The following is a 20,938-nucleotide window of genomic DNA, read 5'->3' on the forward strand; positions in this document are numbered from 1 at the left end:
AATATATGTATATATGAGCACATGTATACACAAAACACACACATATATATTATACACACATCTACATGGAAATATACAATTAAAAAGAACATAAAATGTAAAGTTCATAAAAAGTTTTTAATTTATTCTATCCATACTTTCAGAAAAGTGAGATGCAAATGCTCATGAGACAGAAAGCAAGAGCAATCTTGCAACAGTGAAAGAAAGCAACAGTGAATGGCAAGTCTATTAGACTATGTACATTTACATTTCAGTCAAACCAATGTTCCTGACAAAAGAACAAACATGAACTTTTCTAGTAAATTCATCTTCTGTTGATTCCTTTATGCTTCCCCTAAATATTCATTCAGTCCTAACAGTTAGAAAAAATAAGAGATACGGACTGCAAAGTAAACAGTTTTACTGTTTTATTTATTCCAGAATAAATAGTTGAGAATTTTTCCTGTATCATCCTGCCATTCACTGTATCCTTAACTAGCTATTAGGTTTAACAGAAGGAGAAGAGAAGTAAGCTTCCATGTCTTTTTCAAGCCTAGTTTTCTCTATTGGCAATGCGAGCATATCTGGCAATAAGCTGCATTTACAGTGAAGGCATCTTTTTTGATGAAATGGATGAAGATGGGCAATAAATTTAATCTGAGTCACCAAGGAATAGCAATCTGTGAACAATGTAAACTTTATTCAAATTAAATTGACAGATAAAGCTTCCACCACTCTTTACAAAACTAGAAAAAAAAATAGTACTTAGTTCTCAATGGTAAAGAATCTTGAATTAATGAAACTCACTGCTTTGTTATGCACTTCTATGTGCAAATTAAGTCTGCTATATATGGTTGTATTAACAGCTTGATCAATATTCAGTACACTGGACTGAGTTTACATAAGTGACTTCAAAGACATTTATATTAAACCTTTAGAGCACATAAGCATATTTGTGTACAATTATTGACAAAAATTGGTGGAAGATTTTGAAATTAAAAATATTTCTCAGGAGTTGCTTAGGGGTGAAGAGATAAATAACAAACTAATACTGATCTCACAATTGTGATTCCTTTGTCACAAAGTTCTTAATTTGTATTGTCATCAGGTTCAATATTCAATAGATCTTCCCTGTCGAGATGGCAGTGCCAAAAGCTTCCACACAGAAGTCCAGACAATCTTCTGCAGTCAGAACTTCAGGTTACAGGTTTCAGGTTACAGGAAACAGTCCTAGAAAATGACATTACCAGTCAGGAAAAAGAAATAGTCAAGCACAACACAGCAATTACTTGGTAGCAATATGAAAAGAGATTAGAGAGTCTGCTAGAGAGCAAATACATTTGTCTTATCTCTCCTATTCGGACAGGGACTTGAAATATTTTTAATTCTCGGACTTACATCTCCAGAGCCAAACCTAATGTTCTTTCTTACGTGCAAAAGGAATTGAATAATTTTGAATGACCTGAACTAGCAAGGCTGCTTTCTCTCATTTGCCTTGCCACCCTCAGTCCATTAAAAGTTGTAAACCAACTCACAGACCTTCACTTTAAAAACTATCTTGGTGGCTGTGCACCCTTTTCCTGCTTGTCCTGATTTGTTGTATGTACTTTATTACCCATCTTTATACAAATGCTATGGCATTACATCAAGCAGGAGACTTTATCTTTTGGTCTAAGAAGGCAATTTTTTTCCTAGTATAAGTCTATTTTCTGCGGGTCAATAAAATATATTAACAAACTCTGAACAAGATTTGCAGTTATTTCGTACACTTTTGCAGTTCAAGTCACAGGGCAATATCAGTTTATGTTCCCTGCTAATATCACACCATGTATACTCAGTAAAATTCTGAAGAATTTCAAAGAAAAAGAATACAACAAAGAATTGGGAAATGAGGAAAATCTTTGGTTTATTATTGCAAAAGTTTAAGAAAAATATGCATATTGAACAAAACAACATTATTCCCAGAGAGGCAATGACTATACTCAGAATGTTTTGCTTTTCCTGTGAAGTTCAATAATTCAGAGAATGATATGCTTTATAAATCAGAAAATGTGGGAATCTAAAGTCACTTCACCCTCTATGTAATATAATTTCTAAATATGAAATTCTCATTCTCTTTTTCCTACCCCATAAAAACTCCAGATAAAAGTTTTGCCTCAGTCACAGAAAGATTTAGGAGTCTGAATTGGCAGAGAGATAAAGACAATGCCTACCCCAGGGAGGATATTAATTTCGGTTTTATTAATTTTGTTGCAAAGAGTCAAATTTAATTTGTTCCTGTGTTCTTCATCACTTCTTATTGAACCTACAATGAAAGGTCAAGATTTAATTTCATCAAATCTTCAGGTTTATTAGAATAGTTATACCAGATATTGGACTATATTAGCCAGCCATTGGAAATTCTACTCTGAAATGCTCAATGTCAGAAGCTAAAACTACAGTCATAGAAGTAAGCTTGTACAACCCATGTCCCTGTAAAGGCAGGCTTGTTTTCTATAGCCCATTTATTCAGTTCTGCACCTTGGTCTACTTGTAAACATGTTGAATGATGGGGCTTTGTCATGGTTTAACCCCAGCCAGCAACTAAGCACCACACAGCTGCTCACTCACTCCCCCCCAGCAGCATGGGGGGAAGAGAATTGGAAAGGTAAAAGTGAGAAAACTCGTGAGTTGAGATAAGAACAGTTTAATAATTGAAATAAAATAATAATAATAATAATAATGATAATGATAACAATAATAACAAGAACAACAACAAATTGTAATGAAAAGGAAAATAACAAAGAGAGAGAAATAAAACCCAAGAAAGACAAGTGATGCAAATGAAAACCATTGCTCACCAGCAACCAGCCAATGCCCAGCCAGTCCCCGAGCAGCAGCCTCCCTGGCCAAACTTCCCCCTAGTTTATTGCTGAGCTTGATGTCATATGGTATGGAATATCCCTTTGGTCAGTTGGGGTTAGCTGTCCTGGCTGTGTCCCCTCCCAGCTTCTTGTGCATCCCCAGCCTACTTGCTGGTGGGGTGGTGTGAGAATCAGAAAAGGCCTTGACTCTGTAAGCACTGTGCAGCAATAATGAAAACATCCCTGAATTATCAACACTGTTTCCAGCACAAATCCAAAACATAGGCCCGTACTAGCTACTGTGAAGAAAATTAACTCTACCCCAGCCGAAACCAACAGATTCCTCACCCCTTATTCCATACCTTTTACATCATGCTCAGGTCCCACACTATCCAATACATCCTCATTAACCACCCTCACCTTCCCATCCTTTGATACGATACACAGATATCATTCCCCTAGTCTATGGATCACCACTGTGAAATCTCTGTAAAATGTCCATAAATGTCCACAAAACATCCACTGAGTTCATTTAGTCCATGACTTTGGCCTCCATCTGTTATGGTGGTAGTCACTCAGAACAGGAGAGGTGGTGTGTTGCATGGAATTACTGGGCACCAGAGCCAGCTCAGGTCAGGTCACTGCTGCACTTGCACTGCTTCTTGTAAGGCTTGTCCTCCATTGGTTCAGGTGGTTCCTACTACAGTAACTCCTATAACATGCAACTCAAATCATGGGTTACAACAATTTCAATGTATATCCATTACAATCTCCACCCTGGTCCCTTTGGGCCAGGTTATAGGGTTTAACATTGCAATGAACTCCTCCCCTTGCTCCTAGCCTGGCTAGCAACAAGGGGTTCCTGCTGTAGTAATTCCCATAACGTGCAATGCAAATCATGGATTTGAGTTCACCCAGGATTAAATCACCTTGAGGTACATATTGGACTCCCCCATCCTTCTGCGTTACTCACCAAGTGCACCCAGGTCCTTCAGCAAAAGCAATCCCCTGAATAGGTTTACCCTTCCCTGAGGAAGGAATAGCCCAGAATGTTTTTCCCAACAAGTTCCTGATAATGTACTACGGGGATCTTATCTCCTTCCACAGTGAGCAGGGGTTTTGATTCGGCAGGGCCAGCTCGATTGGCAGATCCCCTAGTGTTGACTAACCAAGTGGCCTTTACTAAATGTGTATCCCAATGTCTGAATGTCCCACCATCCATTGCTCACAGTGTAGCCTTTAACAGTCCATTGTATCATTCAATTTTCCCAGAGGCTGGTGCATGATAGGGGATGTGATATACCCACTCAATGCCATACTGTTTGGCCCAGGTATTATGAGGTTGTTTCAGAAATGACTCCCATTGTCTGGCTCAGTTCTTTTAGGGGTGCAGTGTCACCATCAGACTTGCTTTTCAAGACCCAGGATAGTATTTCGGGCAGTGGCATGGGTCACAGGGTATGTTTCCAACCATCCAGTAGTCACTTCCACCATTGTAAGCTCATGGTGCTTGCCTTGGCGGGTTTGTGGTAATGTGATAGAACCAATCTGCCAGGCTTTCCTATATTTATATTTCAGCCATCATCCTGCATACCAGAAAGTGTTTAGGCACTTGGCTTCTTTGATTATGGTGCACATTTGACATTCATGGATAACCTGTGCAATGGCATCAATAGCCAAGTCCACCCCTTGATCATGAGCTCATTTATATGTTGCATCCCTTCTTAAATCTCCTGATGTGTCACTGGCCCATCGAGCTATAAATATCTCATCCTTTTTTTCCCAATCTAGATCTACCTGAGCTACTTCAATTGTAGCCGCCTGGTCTACCTGCTCATTGTTTCAATGTTCTTCAATGGCAAGACTTGGGTATGTGAGCATCTATGTGACATACTTTTACAACCGAGTTGTCTACCCGGGCAGCAATATCTTGCCACAGTGCTGCAGCCCAGATGGGTTTGCCTCTGTGCTGCCAGTTGCTCTGCTTCCATTTCTGTAGCCATCCCCACAGGGCATTTGGCACCATCCATGAGTCAGTATAGAGATAGAGCACTGGCCATTTTTCTTGTTCAGTGATATCTAAAGCCAGCTGAATGGCTTTCACCTCTGCAAACTGCAAATTTACCTTGTCCTTCAGCAGTTTCGGTGATTTGTCACACAGCACCTTTCCACATTCGATGTTTTCCCACAAGACGACAGGATCCATCTGTAAACAGGACATAATGCTTTTAATTTTCTGATAATTTATTATACGAAGGGGCTTTTTCAACTTGAGTCACCTCCTCTGGCAACACTCCAAAGTTTCGCCCCTCTGGCCACTCCAAGATCACTTCCAGGATTCCCGGGCAGTTGGGGTTTCCCATTCAAGCCCGTTGTGTAATCAGTGCGACCCACTTACTCCATGTAGCATCAGTTGCGTGATGCATAGAGGGGACCCTCCTTTTGAACATCCAGCCAAGCACAGGCAATCGAGGTGCCAGGATCAGCTGTGCTTCGGTACCAACTACTTCTGAAGTGGCTCAAATTCCTTCATATGCTGCTAATATTTCTTTTTCAGTTGGAGTATAGCAGGCCTCTGATCCTTTGTATCCCTGACTCCAAAACCCTAGGGGTCGACCTCGAGTCTCCCCTGGTGCTTTCTGCCAGAGGCTCCAGGAGGGCCATTCTCCCCGGCTGCAGCGTAGAGCACATTCTTTACATCTTGTCCTTCCCAGACAGACCCAAGGGCTACTGCACAAACTATCTCCCATTTAATTTATTCAGAGGCTCACTGCTGCTCAGGGCCCCATTCTTCTTCTGGGTCACTTGATAGAGAGGGCTTACGATCAGTCTGTAAATTGGAATATGCCTTCTCCAAAAACCCATGAAACCTAAGAAAGCTTGTGTTTCCTTTTTGCTAGTTGGTGGAGACATGTCTGTTACTTTATTGGTCACATCCATTGGGATTTGACGATGTTCATCTTGCCATTTTATTCCTAAAAACTGGATTTCCTGTGCAGGTCCTCTGACATTTGTTTTATAGCAAAACCAGCTTTCAAAAGAATCTGGATTATTCTTCTCCCCTTCTCAAACACTTCCTTCACTGTGTTGCCCCACACAATGATGTCATCAATATACTGCAGGTGTTCGGGACCTTCACCTTGTTCCAGTGTAGTCTGTATCAATCCATGACAAATGGTAGGGCTGTGTTTCCAGCCCTGGGGCTGTCAATTCCAGGTGTACTGGATACCCCTCCATGTGAAAGCAACCTGTGGCCACAGAGGGATTGAGAAAAACACATTGGCAATATCAATCGTTGTGTACCATTTGGCGGCCTTTGACTCCAGTTCGCATTGGAGTTCTAGCATGTCTGGTATGGCAGCACTCAGCAGTGGTGTGACTTCATTCAGGCCTCAATAGCCCGCTGTTAGCCTTCACTCTCTGTTAGATTTTTGCACTGGCCATATGGGAATATTAAAGGCTGAATGAGTCTTACAGATCACTCCTTGACTCTCTAGTCACATGATCAACTTATGGATGGGAATCAGGGAGTCTTGAATGGTGTGATAGTCACCAGTGCACTGTCATAGTAGCACTTGGCACCTGCTGTTCTTTAACCTGCAGCAATCCCACCACAGATGGATCCTCTGAGAGACCAGGCAAGCTAGACAGCTGTTTAATCTTCTCCATACTCAAGGCAGCTATACCAAAAGCCTGCCAGTACCCTTTTGGGTCTCTGAAGTACCCTCTCCTGAGGCAGTCTATGCCAAGGATACATGCAGCCTCTGGACCAGTCACAACAGGATGCTTTTGCCACTCATTGCCAGTTAGGCTTACCTCAGCTTCCAACACAGTTCTTGGGATCCTCCTGTCACTGCAGAAATGCAGATGGATTCTGCCCCTTTGTAATCTGATGGTATTAGAGTACACTCTGCAGTGGTGTCCACTAGAGCTTTCTAATCCCATGGTGCTGATGTGCCAGGCCATTGAATCCACACAGTCCAGTAAACCTGGTTGTCCCTTTCCTTTGCCTGGCCACAGGCAGGGCCCCTCTGTTCCTGGTCAGGGTGTTCATTACTTGATTTTTGTAACTGCAAAACAGAAGTCCCTTCATCAGGGTCAAAGGTACGATCAGTCCTTCTACTCTGCCCAACAGACACTGGAGCAGTAATTTTCCTGGATGGATGCTTTTTGGCTGTTGTTTTTCCTTGCAGCTCCTGTACCCAAGCTTCTAGTCTCCAGGTAGGTTCACCATCCCACTTCCTCATGTCCCCTCCCTGGTCACGCAGGAAGAACAACAGGGTTGCACGTGGTGTGTGCCACCAGTGCCCTTTCCCTTGAACAGAAAAAGTATGACTCTTAATATCTGAGGCCTTGGTTGGATTGCGTGAGGAAGACCCGCCCTTCGCAGCTTGCTTGGACATTTTTTGTGTCAGTCTGTCCACAGGCCCACATGGCCCACATGGAGGAAGTGAGATTGTCTTCGTATTCTCAGAGTGGTCTGGCCAGTTCACCTATAGTTGGTGCCTCTGTGCCTGTCCAGTTCATTATCGCCAGGGTGTGAGTGTATGATCATGGTGCATTTTGTACAAACTTTCACCAAATGGACCACATGCATCAGATTTCGTCCAGGTCTTTGAATGCCTGGTTGTTATCCAGGTTGTTATAGACCACCTCCAACATGGCTAATTCCCTCAGACACTGGATACCTCCTTCAATGGTAGTCTATTTGCTTTAGGAATTTGCATGTTCTTCCTTGAAGGGATACCTGTCCTTCACATTTGACAAGAATCGCTGCCAAAGACTGAGGACTCCTGTCTTTTTTCCAATCCCTTTGTCAATGTCCTTATCCTTAGCAAGGGATCCTAGCTGCTGGAGTTCCTTACCATCTAATTCCTCACTACTGGCCCCAATACCCCAGCATCAGAGTAACCACCTGAGAAATAGCTCACCTGGTTGACCGCTAAAATCTTTTCGCATATCTTGCAGCTCACTTAGGGGTAGGGATCAGGTGGTTTCTGTCTCATTTATGATTCAGTCTCTTCCTCCTCCTGTTCTTGTGACTCCTCTGCGGCTCAATAGGCTGCCTCTTCTGATTCTTTCTCCTGCTCCCTCTTAGGAGAAGCTTCTTCATCCTTTAATAAATGAGCTGACTTCCACTTCCATTGTTTCTTTTTAGTTATAGGGGTGACAGATACAGTATGTATATGGTTTAGCCATAGTGTCTGTTGGTTTGTTTTCCCTCTCTTCTCCCTGAGGGTGCTGCATAATATTGAGCAGTATTTGGTAGATGCTAGCCAGGGCCCAGCACAGTGCAGTAAGTTTTGCCTCTTTGGAATAGCCATGGCATTTTTTTTCAAACGTTCTATCACTTCATCAGGATCCTGTAGTTGTTCGGGACTGAAGTTCAAGACCATTGGAGATGAGAAGCTCTCTAGATACCTGCCCATATTCTCCCACATGCTGTGTCACCTGTGACCATACTCTCACGGGGCCTGGTCATATTCCTAAATTGCTTGTTAACCTTAGACAAAACTTAAGCAATATTCCTAAGAAATACCAATAGAAGTATTTTAACTACGTAAGGATGTCCAAGATACTGAGAAGTTATTGTAACGAGGGAGAAAACATCAAGAAGAAGGTAGAGAAGGTAATATTCTGTATTTCCTTGTCGTGGTTTAGCCTCAGTTGGCAACCAAGTACCACACAGCTGCTCACTCACCCTTCCCCCTGGTGGGAGGGGGGAGAGAATTGGAAGAGCAAAAGTAAGAGAACTCGAGGGCTGAGATAAGAACAGTTTAATAATTGAAATAAAATAAAATATTATAATAATAATAATAATAATAATAATAATAATAATAATAATAAATTCTAATGAAAAGGAAAACACTGAGAGAGAGAGAGAGAGGAACAAACCCCAAGGAAAAAAAAGAGTGATGCAATCGCTCACCACCCACTGACTGATGCCCAGCCAGTCCCTGAGCAGCGATTTTTACCCCCCAGCCAACTCCCCCCAGTTTATATAGTGAGCATGACATCATATGGTATGGAGAGAAGCTGAGGGACAACGTGCCACAGTTAGAGGGAGCGGGTGCCAGCGAGGGCAATCAGCCTGTGTCTCTGAGATGTGCAGGGTACACTGGTGCACAGTTGAACAGAGTTGAGCTAGGGGATACTGAGGCCATAGGAGCCAAGAGGGAAACACCAGTGAAACACCTCAGAGCACATAAAAGGTGTTCCTCTGTGAAGGAGACATGGATGACAGCCCAGCTGAAGTGCCTCTACACCAATGCATGAAGCATGGGCACCAAGCAGGAGGAGTTGGAAGCCATTGTACATGTCTCGTCCCACTCGGTGGGTTGTGAGATGGGTGAATCTTTTTGATTCCCTGGGGATTTGTGTACCGACAAAGGCCGATCTCTGCTCGGCAGAGCCGCAGGCCGGTAGAGTCACGACAATGACTCAGAGGAACAGTCAGACTAATAACTTTATTAACTAGCAAACTACAAACTTAACGAACTAGCAAGCTCAGCGAACGAACAGAGGCAATTTGGCAATGGAGCTATTTTCCGGGCAACCCGTCACAATTCATCCAAGACTCATATGCCCAGATATGTATATAATGGAAGAGTAGAGGAAAAGAGAAGTGAGAAAAGGAAAAGAGAAGAGAGGAGGATAAAGAAAAGGAAAGGTATCACCACCCTAGGATCCCGCGATGATGATGACAGACGTGGCAATCCTCCGGTGATGGGCTCGTACGCGGTTCCCTGGGGAAGGAGTCTCTTTATACTCTAATCCCTGCCTCAGGTCACACCCCTGGAGGATTTATGTTGCTCTGGTCCTCAAAGGGTTGCAGGCGCTGGGGGGAGGGGGGGTGGTTTGCGAGGAGTTTCATTCCAAGTGTCGGGTGATTGTAGGCCCATTCCGTAGACGGTAACTGCACATCCTCCAACGCACTCTTCTCATCCCGTGCTAGCCGACTTACTGCACCTTATCTCGATACAATGTTTGAGACAGTACCTCCTTCAGTGTCTTACAAGACAATACCTCTTTTAGTCTCTCCTCCGAAAAGCTCTCCCCATCCCATGCTAGCCGACTTGCTGTCGCCATGCAAATCGCGCCTCATCTCTCCACAATGTTTGAGACATTAACTCTTTCAGTCTCTCACAGTACACCAGCAAAACTATGATATGGTGGCCATCAAGGAAACATGGTGGGATGACTCGCACAACGGGAGTGCGGCGATGAATGGCTATAAACTCTTCAGGAGGGATAGGCGAGGCAGGAGAGGTGGTGGGGTAGCCCTGTATGTTAGGGAGTGTCTGGATAGTTTAGAGCTTGATGATGGTGACGATAGGGTGGAGTGTCTATGCGTAAGAATCAGGGGGAAGGCCAACAAGGCAGATATTGTGGTGGGAGTCTGTTACAGACCACCCAACCAGGATGAAGAGACAGATGAACTATTCTATAAGCAGCTGGGAGAAGCCTCATGATTGCTAGCCCTTGTTCTTGTGCGGGACTTCAACCTACCAGATGTCTCCTGGAAATACAATACGGCAGAGAGGAAACAGTCTAGGAGGTTCCTGGAGTGTGTCGCAGAGAACTTCCTGACACAGCTGGTGAGTGAGCCAACTAGGGAAGGTGCCCTGCTGGACCTCTTGTTCACAAACAGAGAAGGGCTTGTGAGCCATGTGATGGTTGGAGGCCGTCTTGGGCAGAGTGATCATGAAATGATAGAGTTTTGGTACTTGGAGAAGCGAGGAGGAGGGTCAGCAAAACTGCCACCTTAGACTTCTGGAGGGCAGACGTTGGCCTGTTTAGGAGACTGGTTGACAGAGTCCCCTGGGAGGCAGCCCTAAAGGGCAAAGGAGTCCAGGAAGGCTGGACATTCTTTCAGGAGGAAGTCCTAAAGGCACAAGAGCAGGCTGTCCCCAGGTGTCGAAAGATGAGTCGGGGGGGGAAGAAGACCGGCCTGGCTGAATAGAGAGCTTTGGCTAGAACTCAGGAAAAAGAGGAGAGTCTACGACCTTTGGAAGAAGGGGCAGGCAACTCAGGAGGACTACAAAGGTGTAGCGAGGCTGTGCAGGGAGAAAATTAGAAGGGCCAAAGCTGAGCTAGAGCTCAATCTGGCTACTGCCATAAAAGACAACAAAAACCACTTCTTCAAATACATTAGCAGCAAAAGGAGAGCTAAGGAGAATCTCCAGCCCCTAGTAGACAGGGGAGGGAACACAGTGACCAAGGATGAGGAAAAGGCTGAGGTACTTAATGTTTTCTTTGCCTCAGTCTTTAATAGTAGGGCCAGTTGTTCTCTGGGTACCCAGCCCCCCGAGTCAGAAGATAGAGCAAGGGACCAGAATGAAGCCCTCATAATCCAGGGGGAAATGGTTAGTGACCTGCTGCACCACTTAGACACTCACAAGTCTATGGGGCCTGATGAGATCCACCCGAGAGTACTGAAGGAACTGGCAGATGTACTCACCAGCCCCTTTCCATCATTTACCAGCAGTCCTGGCTAAGTGGGGAGGTCCCAGTTGACTGGAGATTAGCAAATGTGACACCCATCTACAAGAAGGGCCGGAAGGAGGACCCAGGGAACTACAGGCCTGTCAGCCTGACCTTGGTACCGGGAAAGCTGATGGAGCAGATCATCTTGAGTGCCATCACACGGCATGTAGAGGGTAACCAAGGGATCAAGCCCAGCCAGCATGGGTTTAGGAAAAGCAGGTCCTGCTTGACCAACCTGATCTCCTTCTACAACAAGGTGACCCGCCTAGTGGATGAGGGAAAGGCTGTGGATGTTGTCTATCTAGACTTCAGTAAAGCCTTTGACACGGTTTCCCACAGCATTCTCCTGGAGAAGCTGGCTGCTCATGGATGGATGGGTGTACTCTTCGCTGGGTAAAGAACTGGCTGAATGGCCAGGCCCAAAGAGTGGTGGTGAATGGAGTTTACTCCAGTTGGCGGCCAGTCACAACTGGTGTCCCCCAGGGCTCTGTGTTGGGGCCAGTCCTGTTTAATATCTTTATCAATGATCTGGATAGAGGGATCAAGTGCACCTTCAGTAAGATTGCAGATGACACCAAGTTGTGCGGGAGTGTTGATCTGCTTGAGGGTAGGAAGGCTGTACAGAGGGACCTGGACAGGCTGGATCGATGGGCTGGGGTCAATTGTATGAGGTTCAAGAAGGCTAAGTGCGAGGTCTTGCACATAGGCCACGACAACCCCATGCAACGCTACAGGCTTGGGGAAGAGTGGCTGGAAAGCTGCCCAGCAGAGAAAGACCTGGGGGTATTGGCTGACAGCCGGCTGAATATGAGCCAGCAGTGTGCCCAGGTGGCTAAGAAAGTCAATGGCATCCTGGCTTGTATCAAAAATAGTGTGGCCAGCAGGACTAGGGAAGTGATTGTGCCCCTGTACTTGGCACTAGTGAGGCCGCACCTCGAATACTGTGTTCAGTTTTGGGCCTCTCACTACAAGAGAGACATTGAGGTGCTCGAGTGTATCCAAAGAAGGGCAACAAAGCTGGTGAAGGGTCTAGAGCAGAAGTCTTATGAAGAGTGGCTGAAGGAAGTGGGGTTGTTTATCCTGGAGTAAAGGAGGCTCAGGAGAGACCTTATTGCTCTCTACAGCTACCTGAAAGGAGGTTGTAGAAAGGTGGGGGTCGGTCTCTTCTCCCAGGTAACAAGTGATAGGAGGAGAGGAAATGGCCTCAAGTTGCACCAGGGGAGGTTTAGACTGGATATTAGGAAATTTTAGTTCACTGAAAGGGTTATCAAGCGTTGGAACAGGCTGCCCAGGGAAGTGGTTGAGTCGCCATCCCTGGAAGTATTTAAAAGACATTTGGATGAGGTGCTTATGGACATGGTATAGTGGTGGTCTTGGTAGTGTTAGGTTTACGGTTGGACTTGATGATCTTAAAGGTCTTTTCCAACGTATACGATTCTGTGATTCTGTGATTCTGTGAATAGCCCTTTGGCCAGTTTGGATCAACTATCTTGGCTGTGCTCCCTCTCAGTTTCTTGTGTACCTGGCAGAGCATGGGAAGCTGAAAAGTCCTTGACTAATGTAAACATTGCTTAGCAACAACTAAAACATTAGTGTGTTATCAACATTATTCTCATACTAAATCCAAAATACAGCACTATGTCAGCTGCTAGGAAAAAAATTAACTCCATCCTAGCCGAAAACCAGTACAGTATCCGCCTCTTACTCTATAACATCTACATCATCCCCAGGTTCTACCCTTTCCAATACATTCCAATTAATCACCACCACTTTTCCTGTTGAGTTCATTTAGTCCATGACTTTGGCCTCCATCTGTCATAACAGTCTTTCAGGGCAGAAGAGATGGTGTGTGGTGTTGCACCCACAGGGTGGTTACCACCATCTGCCACCATCCATGAGTCAGTATAGAGATAGAGCATGGGCCACTTTTCTCATCCAGCAATATCTAAAGTCAGCTGGATGGCTTTCACTTCTGCAAACTAATTCAATTCCCCTTCACCTTCAGCAGTTTCTACAACTTGTCATATAGGACTCCATACAGCAGCTTTCCACCTCCGATGCTTTTGCACAATACGACGGGACCCATCAGTGAACAGGGCATAATGCTTCTCATTTTCTGGTAGTTTATTGTACAGTGGGGCCTCCTCAGCACGTGCCACCTCCTCCTCTGGCAATATTCTGAAATCTTTGCCTTCTGGCCAGTCTATGATTACTTCCAAGATTCCTGGGTGATTGGGGGTTTCCTATTCGAGCCCGTTGTGTGATCAGTGCAGCCCACTTACTCCACATAGCATCAGTTACATGACGTGTAGAGGGGACCCTACTTTGAACATCCAGCCCAGCACCGGCAGTCAGGATACCAGGACGAGCTGTGCTTCAGAACCAACCACTTCTGCAGCAGCTCGTACCCCTTCATATGCTGCCAATCTCTCTTTTTCAGTTGGAATATAGCAGGCCTTGGATCCTCTGTATCCCTGACTCCAAAACCCTAGGGGTCGACCTCGAGTCTCCCCTGGTGCTTTCTGCCAGAGGCTCCAGGTAGGGCCATTCTCCCCGGCTGCGGTGTACAGCACATTCTTTACATCTTGTCCTGCCCGGACTGGCCCAAGGGCTACTGCATGAACTATCTCCCGTTTAATTTGTTCAAAGGCTTGTCGTTGCTCAGGGCCCCATTTGAAATTGTTCTTCTTCCCGGTCACTTGATAGAGAGGGCTTACGATCAGACTCTAAGCTGGAATATACATTCTCCAAAAACCCACAATGCCTAAGAAAGCTTGTGTTTCCTTTTTGCTAGTTGGTGGAGACATGTGTGTTATTTTGTTGATCACATCCATTGGGATCTGATGACATCCATCTTGCCATTTTATTCCTAAAAACTGGATCTCCTGTGCAGGTCCCTTGACCTTACTTTGTTTCATGGCAAAACTGGCTTTCAGAAGCAATTGGACTATTTTCTTCCCTTTCTCAAAAACTTCTGCTGCTGTATTGCCCCACACGATAATGTCATCAGTGTATTGCAGATGTTCTGGAGCTTCACCCTGTTCCAGTGCAGCCTGGATCAGTCCATGGCAAATGGTAGCGCTGTGTTTCCACCCCTGGGGCAATCGATTCCAGGTGTACTGAACGCCCCTCCAAGTGAAAGCAAACTGTGGCCTGCACTGTGCTGCCAAAGGGATTGAGAAAAATGCATTAGTGATATCAATTGTAGCATACTACTTGGCTGCTTTTGACTCCAGTTCATATTGAAGTACCAGCATGTCTGGCACAGCAGCACTCAGCGGCGGCGTGACTTCATTCAGGCTGTGATAGTCTGCTGTTAGTCTCCACTCTCCATTAGACTTTCACACTGGCCATATGAGACTGTTAAAAGGTGAGTGACTCTTACTGATCGCTCCTCGGCTCTCCAGTCGATGAATCAGCTAATGGATGGGACTGTTATGGTAGTAATTGGCACCTGTTGTTCTTCGACCCTCAGCAACCCCATAACAGAAGGGTCCTCTGAGAGACCAGGCAAGGTAGACAGCTGTTTAACTTCCTCTGCCTCCAAGGCAGCTATATCAAAGGCCCACCAGTATCCTTTTTGGTCCTTGAAATACCCTCTCCTGAGGTAGTCTATGCCAAGGATGCACGGAGCCTCTGGGCCAGTCACAATGGGATGCTTTTGCCACTCATTCCCAGTTAGGCTCACTTCGGCCTCCAATACAGTTAGCTGTTGGGATCGCCCTGTCACTCCAGAAATACAGGTGGGTTCTGCCTCTATATAGCTTGATGGCATTAGGGTACACTGTGCACCGGTGTGTACTAGAGCCTTATAGTCCTGTGGGTCTGATGTGCTAGGCCATCGAATCCACACAGTCCAGTAAACCCGGATGTCCCTTTCCTCCACATGGGTGGAGGCAGGGCCCCTCTAATCCTGGTCATAGTATTCATTATCCACTTCTTGTAAATATGAGTCAGGAGTTCCTTCATTAAAATCAGGAGCAAGATCAGCCCTTCTACTCTGTCTGGGGAACTGCCCAGTGGCAACTGGAGCAGCAATTTTCCTCGAAGAACCTCCTTGTGTGATTGTTTTCCCTTGCAACTCAGGTACCTATGCCTCTAGGGTAGAAGATTTTCCATCTCACTTCCTCATGTCCTCTCCATTGTCACACAGATAAAACCATAGGGTACCCCATGGTGTGTACCTTCTATATCCTCTCTCTTGAGCAGAAGAACACTGATTCCTAACAGCTGAGGTGCTGGCCCATACAGGTGGAGAGTAGGACCTACCCTCTTTGAGTTGCTGGACCTTCCAGGAAGTTTCTCCACAGCCAAGACGAGGTAGGAAGAGAAACTTGCTTCGTATGTCCGGAGTTGGCTATCCACTTCATCCACACTTTGTCCCCCTCTGTCTTTCCAGATCGTTACTGCCAATGAGTTGGCATATGATGCTGGTGCGCTCCATACCAACTTCTGCCACATGGGTCGTGTGCACTGGACCTCATCTGGATCTTTGGGTAACTGCTCGTTGTCCAGGTCACCATAAATCACCTCCAGCACAGCTAACTCCCTCAGGTACTGGATACCTCTCTCCATGGTGGTCCATTTGCCTGGCAGATATCTTCCTCGAAGGGATATCTTTCCTTCATACCTGACAGGAGTCACTTCCAGAGGCTGAGGACTAGTGCCCCTTTTCCAACTGCTTTGTCAATGCTCCCTTCCTTAGAAAGGGATTCCAGCTGTTTGGCTTCCTTACCCTCTAATTCCAGGCTACTGGCCCCATTATCCCAGCATCGGAGCAGCCAGGTGACAACGTGCTTGCCTGGACGACAGCTGAAATCTTTTTGCATATCTCACAGCTTACTCAGGGATAGGGATCAGGGGGTTTCCATCTAGTTTATGATTTCTTCCTCTTCCTCTCCTTGTGATGGCCGTGCTTTTTCATCATCCCTTTCTAAACGAGCTGACTTTCAGTTCCAAGGTTTCTTCTTGCATATAGGGGCGACTGATACTGGCATGGGTTGGTTCCCTGGTTCAGCTGCAGTGCCTGGTGCAGGGGTTGGAGTAACCGCAGTATCTGTTACAGTATGTTGTTACAGATACAACAACACTGATCTTTAACATGTACAGCAAAAAAATGAGCATGGTGCAGATCAGGTAAACCAATATCAAGAACAAATGAATCAATATCATGACCCGCAATTGTTAACAGATATAAATTCCTTAATACACTCTCATTAATCTGTTATTACCTCAAACCCTTCAGGCCCCACATTGGGCACCAAAAAGGACTGTCATGCTTTAGGCTCAGTTGGCAACCAAGCACCACACAGCCGTTCACTCACTGTCCCTCCCCGGTGGGATGGGGGAAAGAATCGGAATAGCAAAAGTAAGAAAACTCATGGGTTGAGACAAAGACAGTTTACTAATTGAAATAAAGTAAAATAAAATAAAAATAATAATAATATGTAATGAAAAGAAAAAGAGAGAGAGAGAGGAACGCACCCCCCCCCCTCCAAAAAAAACAGGTGATGCTCACTACCCTCCAACTGATGCCCAGCCAGTCCCCAAGCAACGATCACTGCCCCCCCAGCCAGCTTCCCCTCAGTTTATATACTGAGCAAGACGTCATATGGCATGGAATATCCCTTTGGCCAGTTTGGTTGTGCCCCCTCCCAGTTTCTTGTGCACCTAGCAGAGCATGGGAAGCTGAAAAGTCCTTGACTACTGTAAACAGTACTTAGCAAGAACTAAAACATCAGTGTGTTATCAACATTATTCTCATACTAAATCCAAAACACAGCACTATACCATATACTAGGAAGAAAATTAACTCTATCACAGCTGAAACTAGGACATTCCTCCACAAATATCCTCTCAGAGCAAGAAGTATAATTGTTAATTATCTCCATGAGATGGTACCTGAAGTACAGTAATGGCTTCTGTACAGAGCCCAAATACCAGATTAAGCTCAAGGTCAACGTTTTAATAACAAATCTCCCAGGCAAAACATCACTAATCACTGCAGAGCACAGCAAACTGCAGAAACCAACACTGATCTTTAACATGTACAGCAAAAAAAAGAGCAAGGCGCAGATCAGATAAACGAATATGGAGAACAGATGAATCAGTATCATGACCTGCAACTGTTAACAGATATAAATCCCTTCTAATATGCTCTGGTCAATCTGTTATTATTTCAAACATTTTGAGCTCCATGTTCGGTGCCAAAAAGGACTGTCATGGTTTAACCCCAGCCGGCAACTAAGTACCACACAGCTGCTCGCTCACTCCCCCCCAGCAGCATGGGGGGAAGAGAATTGGAAAGGTAAAAGTGAGAAAACTCGTGGGTTGAGATAAGAACAGTTTAATAGACGAAATATAAAAATAATAATAACAACAACAACAAATTGTAATGAAAAGGAAAATAAGAGAGAGAGAAATAAAACCCAAGAAAGACAAGTGATGCAAATGAAAACCATTGCTCACCAGCAACCAGCCAATGCCCAGCCAGTCCCCGAGCAGCAGCCTCCCTGGCCAACCTTCCCCCTAGTTTATTGCTGAGCTTGATGTCATATGGTATGGAATATCCCTTTGGTCAGTTGGGGTTAGCTGTCCTGGCTGTGTCCCCTCCCAGCTTCTTGTGCATCCCCAGCCTACTTGCTGGTGGGGTGGTGTGAGAAGCGGAAAAGGCCTTGACTCTGTGTAAGCACTCCTCAGCAATAACGAAAACATCCCTGAATTATCAACACTGTTTCCAGCACAAATCCAAAACATAGCCCCATACTAGCTACTGTGAAGAAAATTAACTCTACCCCAGCCAAAACCAGCACAGGCTTTCTCTTCCCTAAGACCCTCTATGGCAGAAGTTATATTGTTTGGAGACTATCAAAGATTCTGACTTGTTCTAATTCATTTTGACTTTAATTCAATAAAGTACCAAAGAGAAAGGCTTAACTTAATGCACTGTTTCACATCACTTTAAATTGTATTATTTCATTCAACTACATTCAGGAAAATTTAAGCACATACTTAAGTACTTTTTTGTATTAAGAAAGGAATTTCAGATATGTTTAAGTGCTTTGTTAAAATGGAAACTCTGGTTTTAGTCTGACCAATTAAATTAATTACGTCAATTTGTTATCGGAATATGCTGGTAGCATTATGAGAAGAATGGCATTACAAAAAATACCAGTATCTACCAGGCAACTATATATTAAGTCATCTTATTTGTAGCATTTCATATAATTAGGTTATAAAAAGAATTATAAACTGTGTGTTATTAAAATATTTCCTATTGTAATTAATATCTTTCTGATAGTTCTCATCTGACTATCTTTAGCTTGGCCAGGTTCTGATCTTGCTTATGCTACTATAAAACTCAGAAATTCTTTAGCTATGGTTCTTATAACATTGGAGATACTAAAGTCCAAGTCAAAGACTTAAAGTGCGTTATCAGTTTGCCAGTGGTTGCATTTTATTGTAAGTTTTGAAGGTATTTGTTGATTCTTTTAGGTCTTAAATGTGATCTTCACTTAAAGCGCAAAGTTTCTAGCCCTTATTGTTGTAAATGGAAACGAAAAAGTTGTTTTCTATTTCTGTCGTGAGCCAGGATAAAACAAACAGGACAAGACATAATGAGGTAGAAGAAAAGTGGGGAAAAGTTCAAACTGCTGGGTTAGTGAGGCATTGCAATAGACTGCCTGAGAAAATTACAGGGCTCTGCAGTGGTATGCGTATGACCTGCTGTTTCCTAAAGGATGCTGAGACTGCCTTACATGCACAAGGCTTTATTAGCAGCGTGCGTAGATGATGGCATACCTCAATTCTAATAGTGAAATTTTCTTTTTTGGGAGGGGAAAAAAAGGACTTTGTTGCAAGCTAATGGATAAGGAATGGAAGAGAAAATAAGGGGTGATTGTCAGGCAATTGATTTTTTTCATGGAAACACACCATAACAACAGTACCAGGATTTGCAGATGCTAGGTCATGAGCACAAACAGCACAAAAACAACAGCATGAGAAAAAAAGGGAAAAATATTTCCACAAAGACTTTGAAATAACACTGCCAAAAAAATAGACAAAGGTTACCAGAGCTGCAAGCCAAAGACAGACTACAGAACAGCAAATGGCAGGCCCTCAGCATTAGAAAGGCTAAGGTTACCTGGAACACCACGTAGCCTTGTGATGGATCAGATGAAGTCTCAGGGTCCTTTCCAGATTTATATTCCAGGATAGAAAAACTCACATGGTTTAAATTTTCTCAATTAAAACACAGTTGTGAGTTTTAAAGGGTATTCAACATTTAACAAATTAAATTCAAATAAATTTAAAGAACTGTTACAATCCAGACTGGGCTCAGCATTTCTCAGGACCATGACATTTCAGCAGCCCAGTGGTCGCTAGTGGGGCAGAAAAATCACACACCAGAGGAAGTAATACAAGACACCCAGAGTATGACTTTTGATTTGGCTGTCACCTGCCAGTGGGAGTAATAATAATAAGTAATTTGCAGCTTGGGAAGCCAGTCACCTGCCAGTGGGAGTGGGTGTTCTGTTTCCCTGGGTCTATGGTGTTGGTCTTGTCATGTCGCATCTGGGGGAAGGGGGAAGTAAAATCATGAACACCAAATATGTCATGTGAATGGTGTGAGTCTGGTGTGTGGCTATGGGAAAAGAGGTGGCCTTCCTGTTGAGTCATGAGGTTCAGAAAGGACCCCCTTGCTTTATAAACTCCTTCTCAGAGAGGAGTCTAGGCGTGGCTGGATCCAGTCTTAGTCTCAGACTTGGTCAATGGTTTATGTCTAAGGGTTATGAGGACGATAAGGGTAGCCACATGGCAGAGTCAGCGTTTGCCTGCCAGGTCCCTCTCCACCCCACTTGGGAGTTACAGATTCGCAAACTCCCTCGGACTAAATTAAGGTGAAACAACACCAAACAATCAATTAGGCACTTTATTTGTTGTGGGAACAACTTGAACGTAGAATGAATCCACTTGGAAAACTGGGAAAGCATAGAGGGGTTGGCAATGGTGGGATCTTATTGGAATATTTACAAGAAGGAAAGGAAATGGAGAAAAAGGAGAGAGAGGAGGGGGGAGAGAGAGAGAGATAAGGAGAGATATCACCACCCTTAGATCCTGTGATGACGGTGATGGGCGTGGGAATCCTCCAGTGATGGGCACGCACCTGGTTCCTTGGGGGCGTGTCTTTGATACGCTAGTCCCTGCCTCTGGTTACGCCCCTTGAGGGCTTACACGGTTCTTGTCCTAGAAGGTTCTCAATCTTCTGCGCAGGCGCCAGTGTGGGGGGTGGTCGCGAGGCGTTTCTCAGGTGGTCATAAGCCCCTTCCTCAGATAAACTCTGTGTGACCTCTGGCCATATATGGTAAGTCATTATGTAAGGTACATCAGAACAAGGAACTGCGCAACCTCCTCTCCACAACCCATGCTAGCCAACCCTTGCCATCGCCATGCAAACCGCAACTTGCCTCACCACAATGTTTGAGACATTAACTCTTTCAGTCTCTCACAGATCTCAACTGGACCACAGGGGCATGGCCTTGGTTGATGAGACTGTGTGTCACAGAACAGACATCAATCACTGCCCGTCCTGTTTAGCAGACAAATGTTTGGTTATATGTCACTCATTA

This window comes from Mycteria americana, chromosome 7 (assembly GCF_035582795.1).
Source record: "Mycteria americana isolate JAX WOST 10 ecotype Jacksonville Zoo and Gardens chromosome 7, USCA_MyAme_1.0, whole genome shotgun sequence".
Taxonomy (NCBI): domain Eukaryota; kingdom Metazoa; phylum Chordata; class Aves; order Ciconiiformes; family Ciconiidae; genus Mycteria; species Mycteria americana.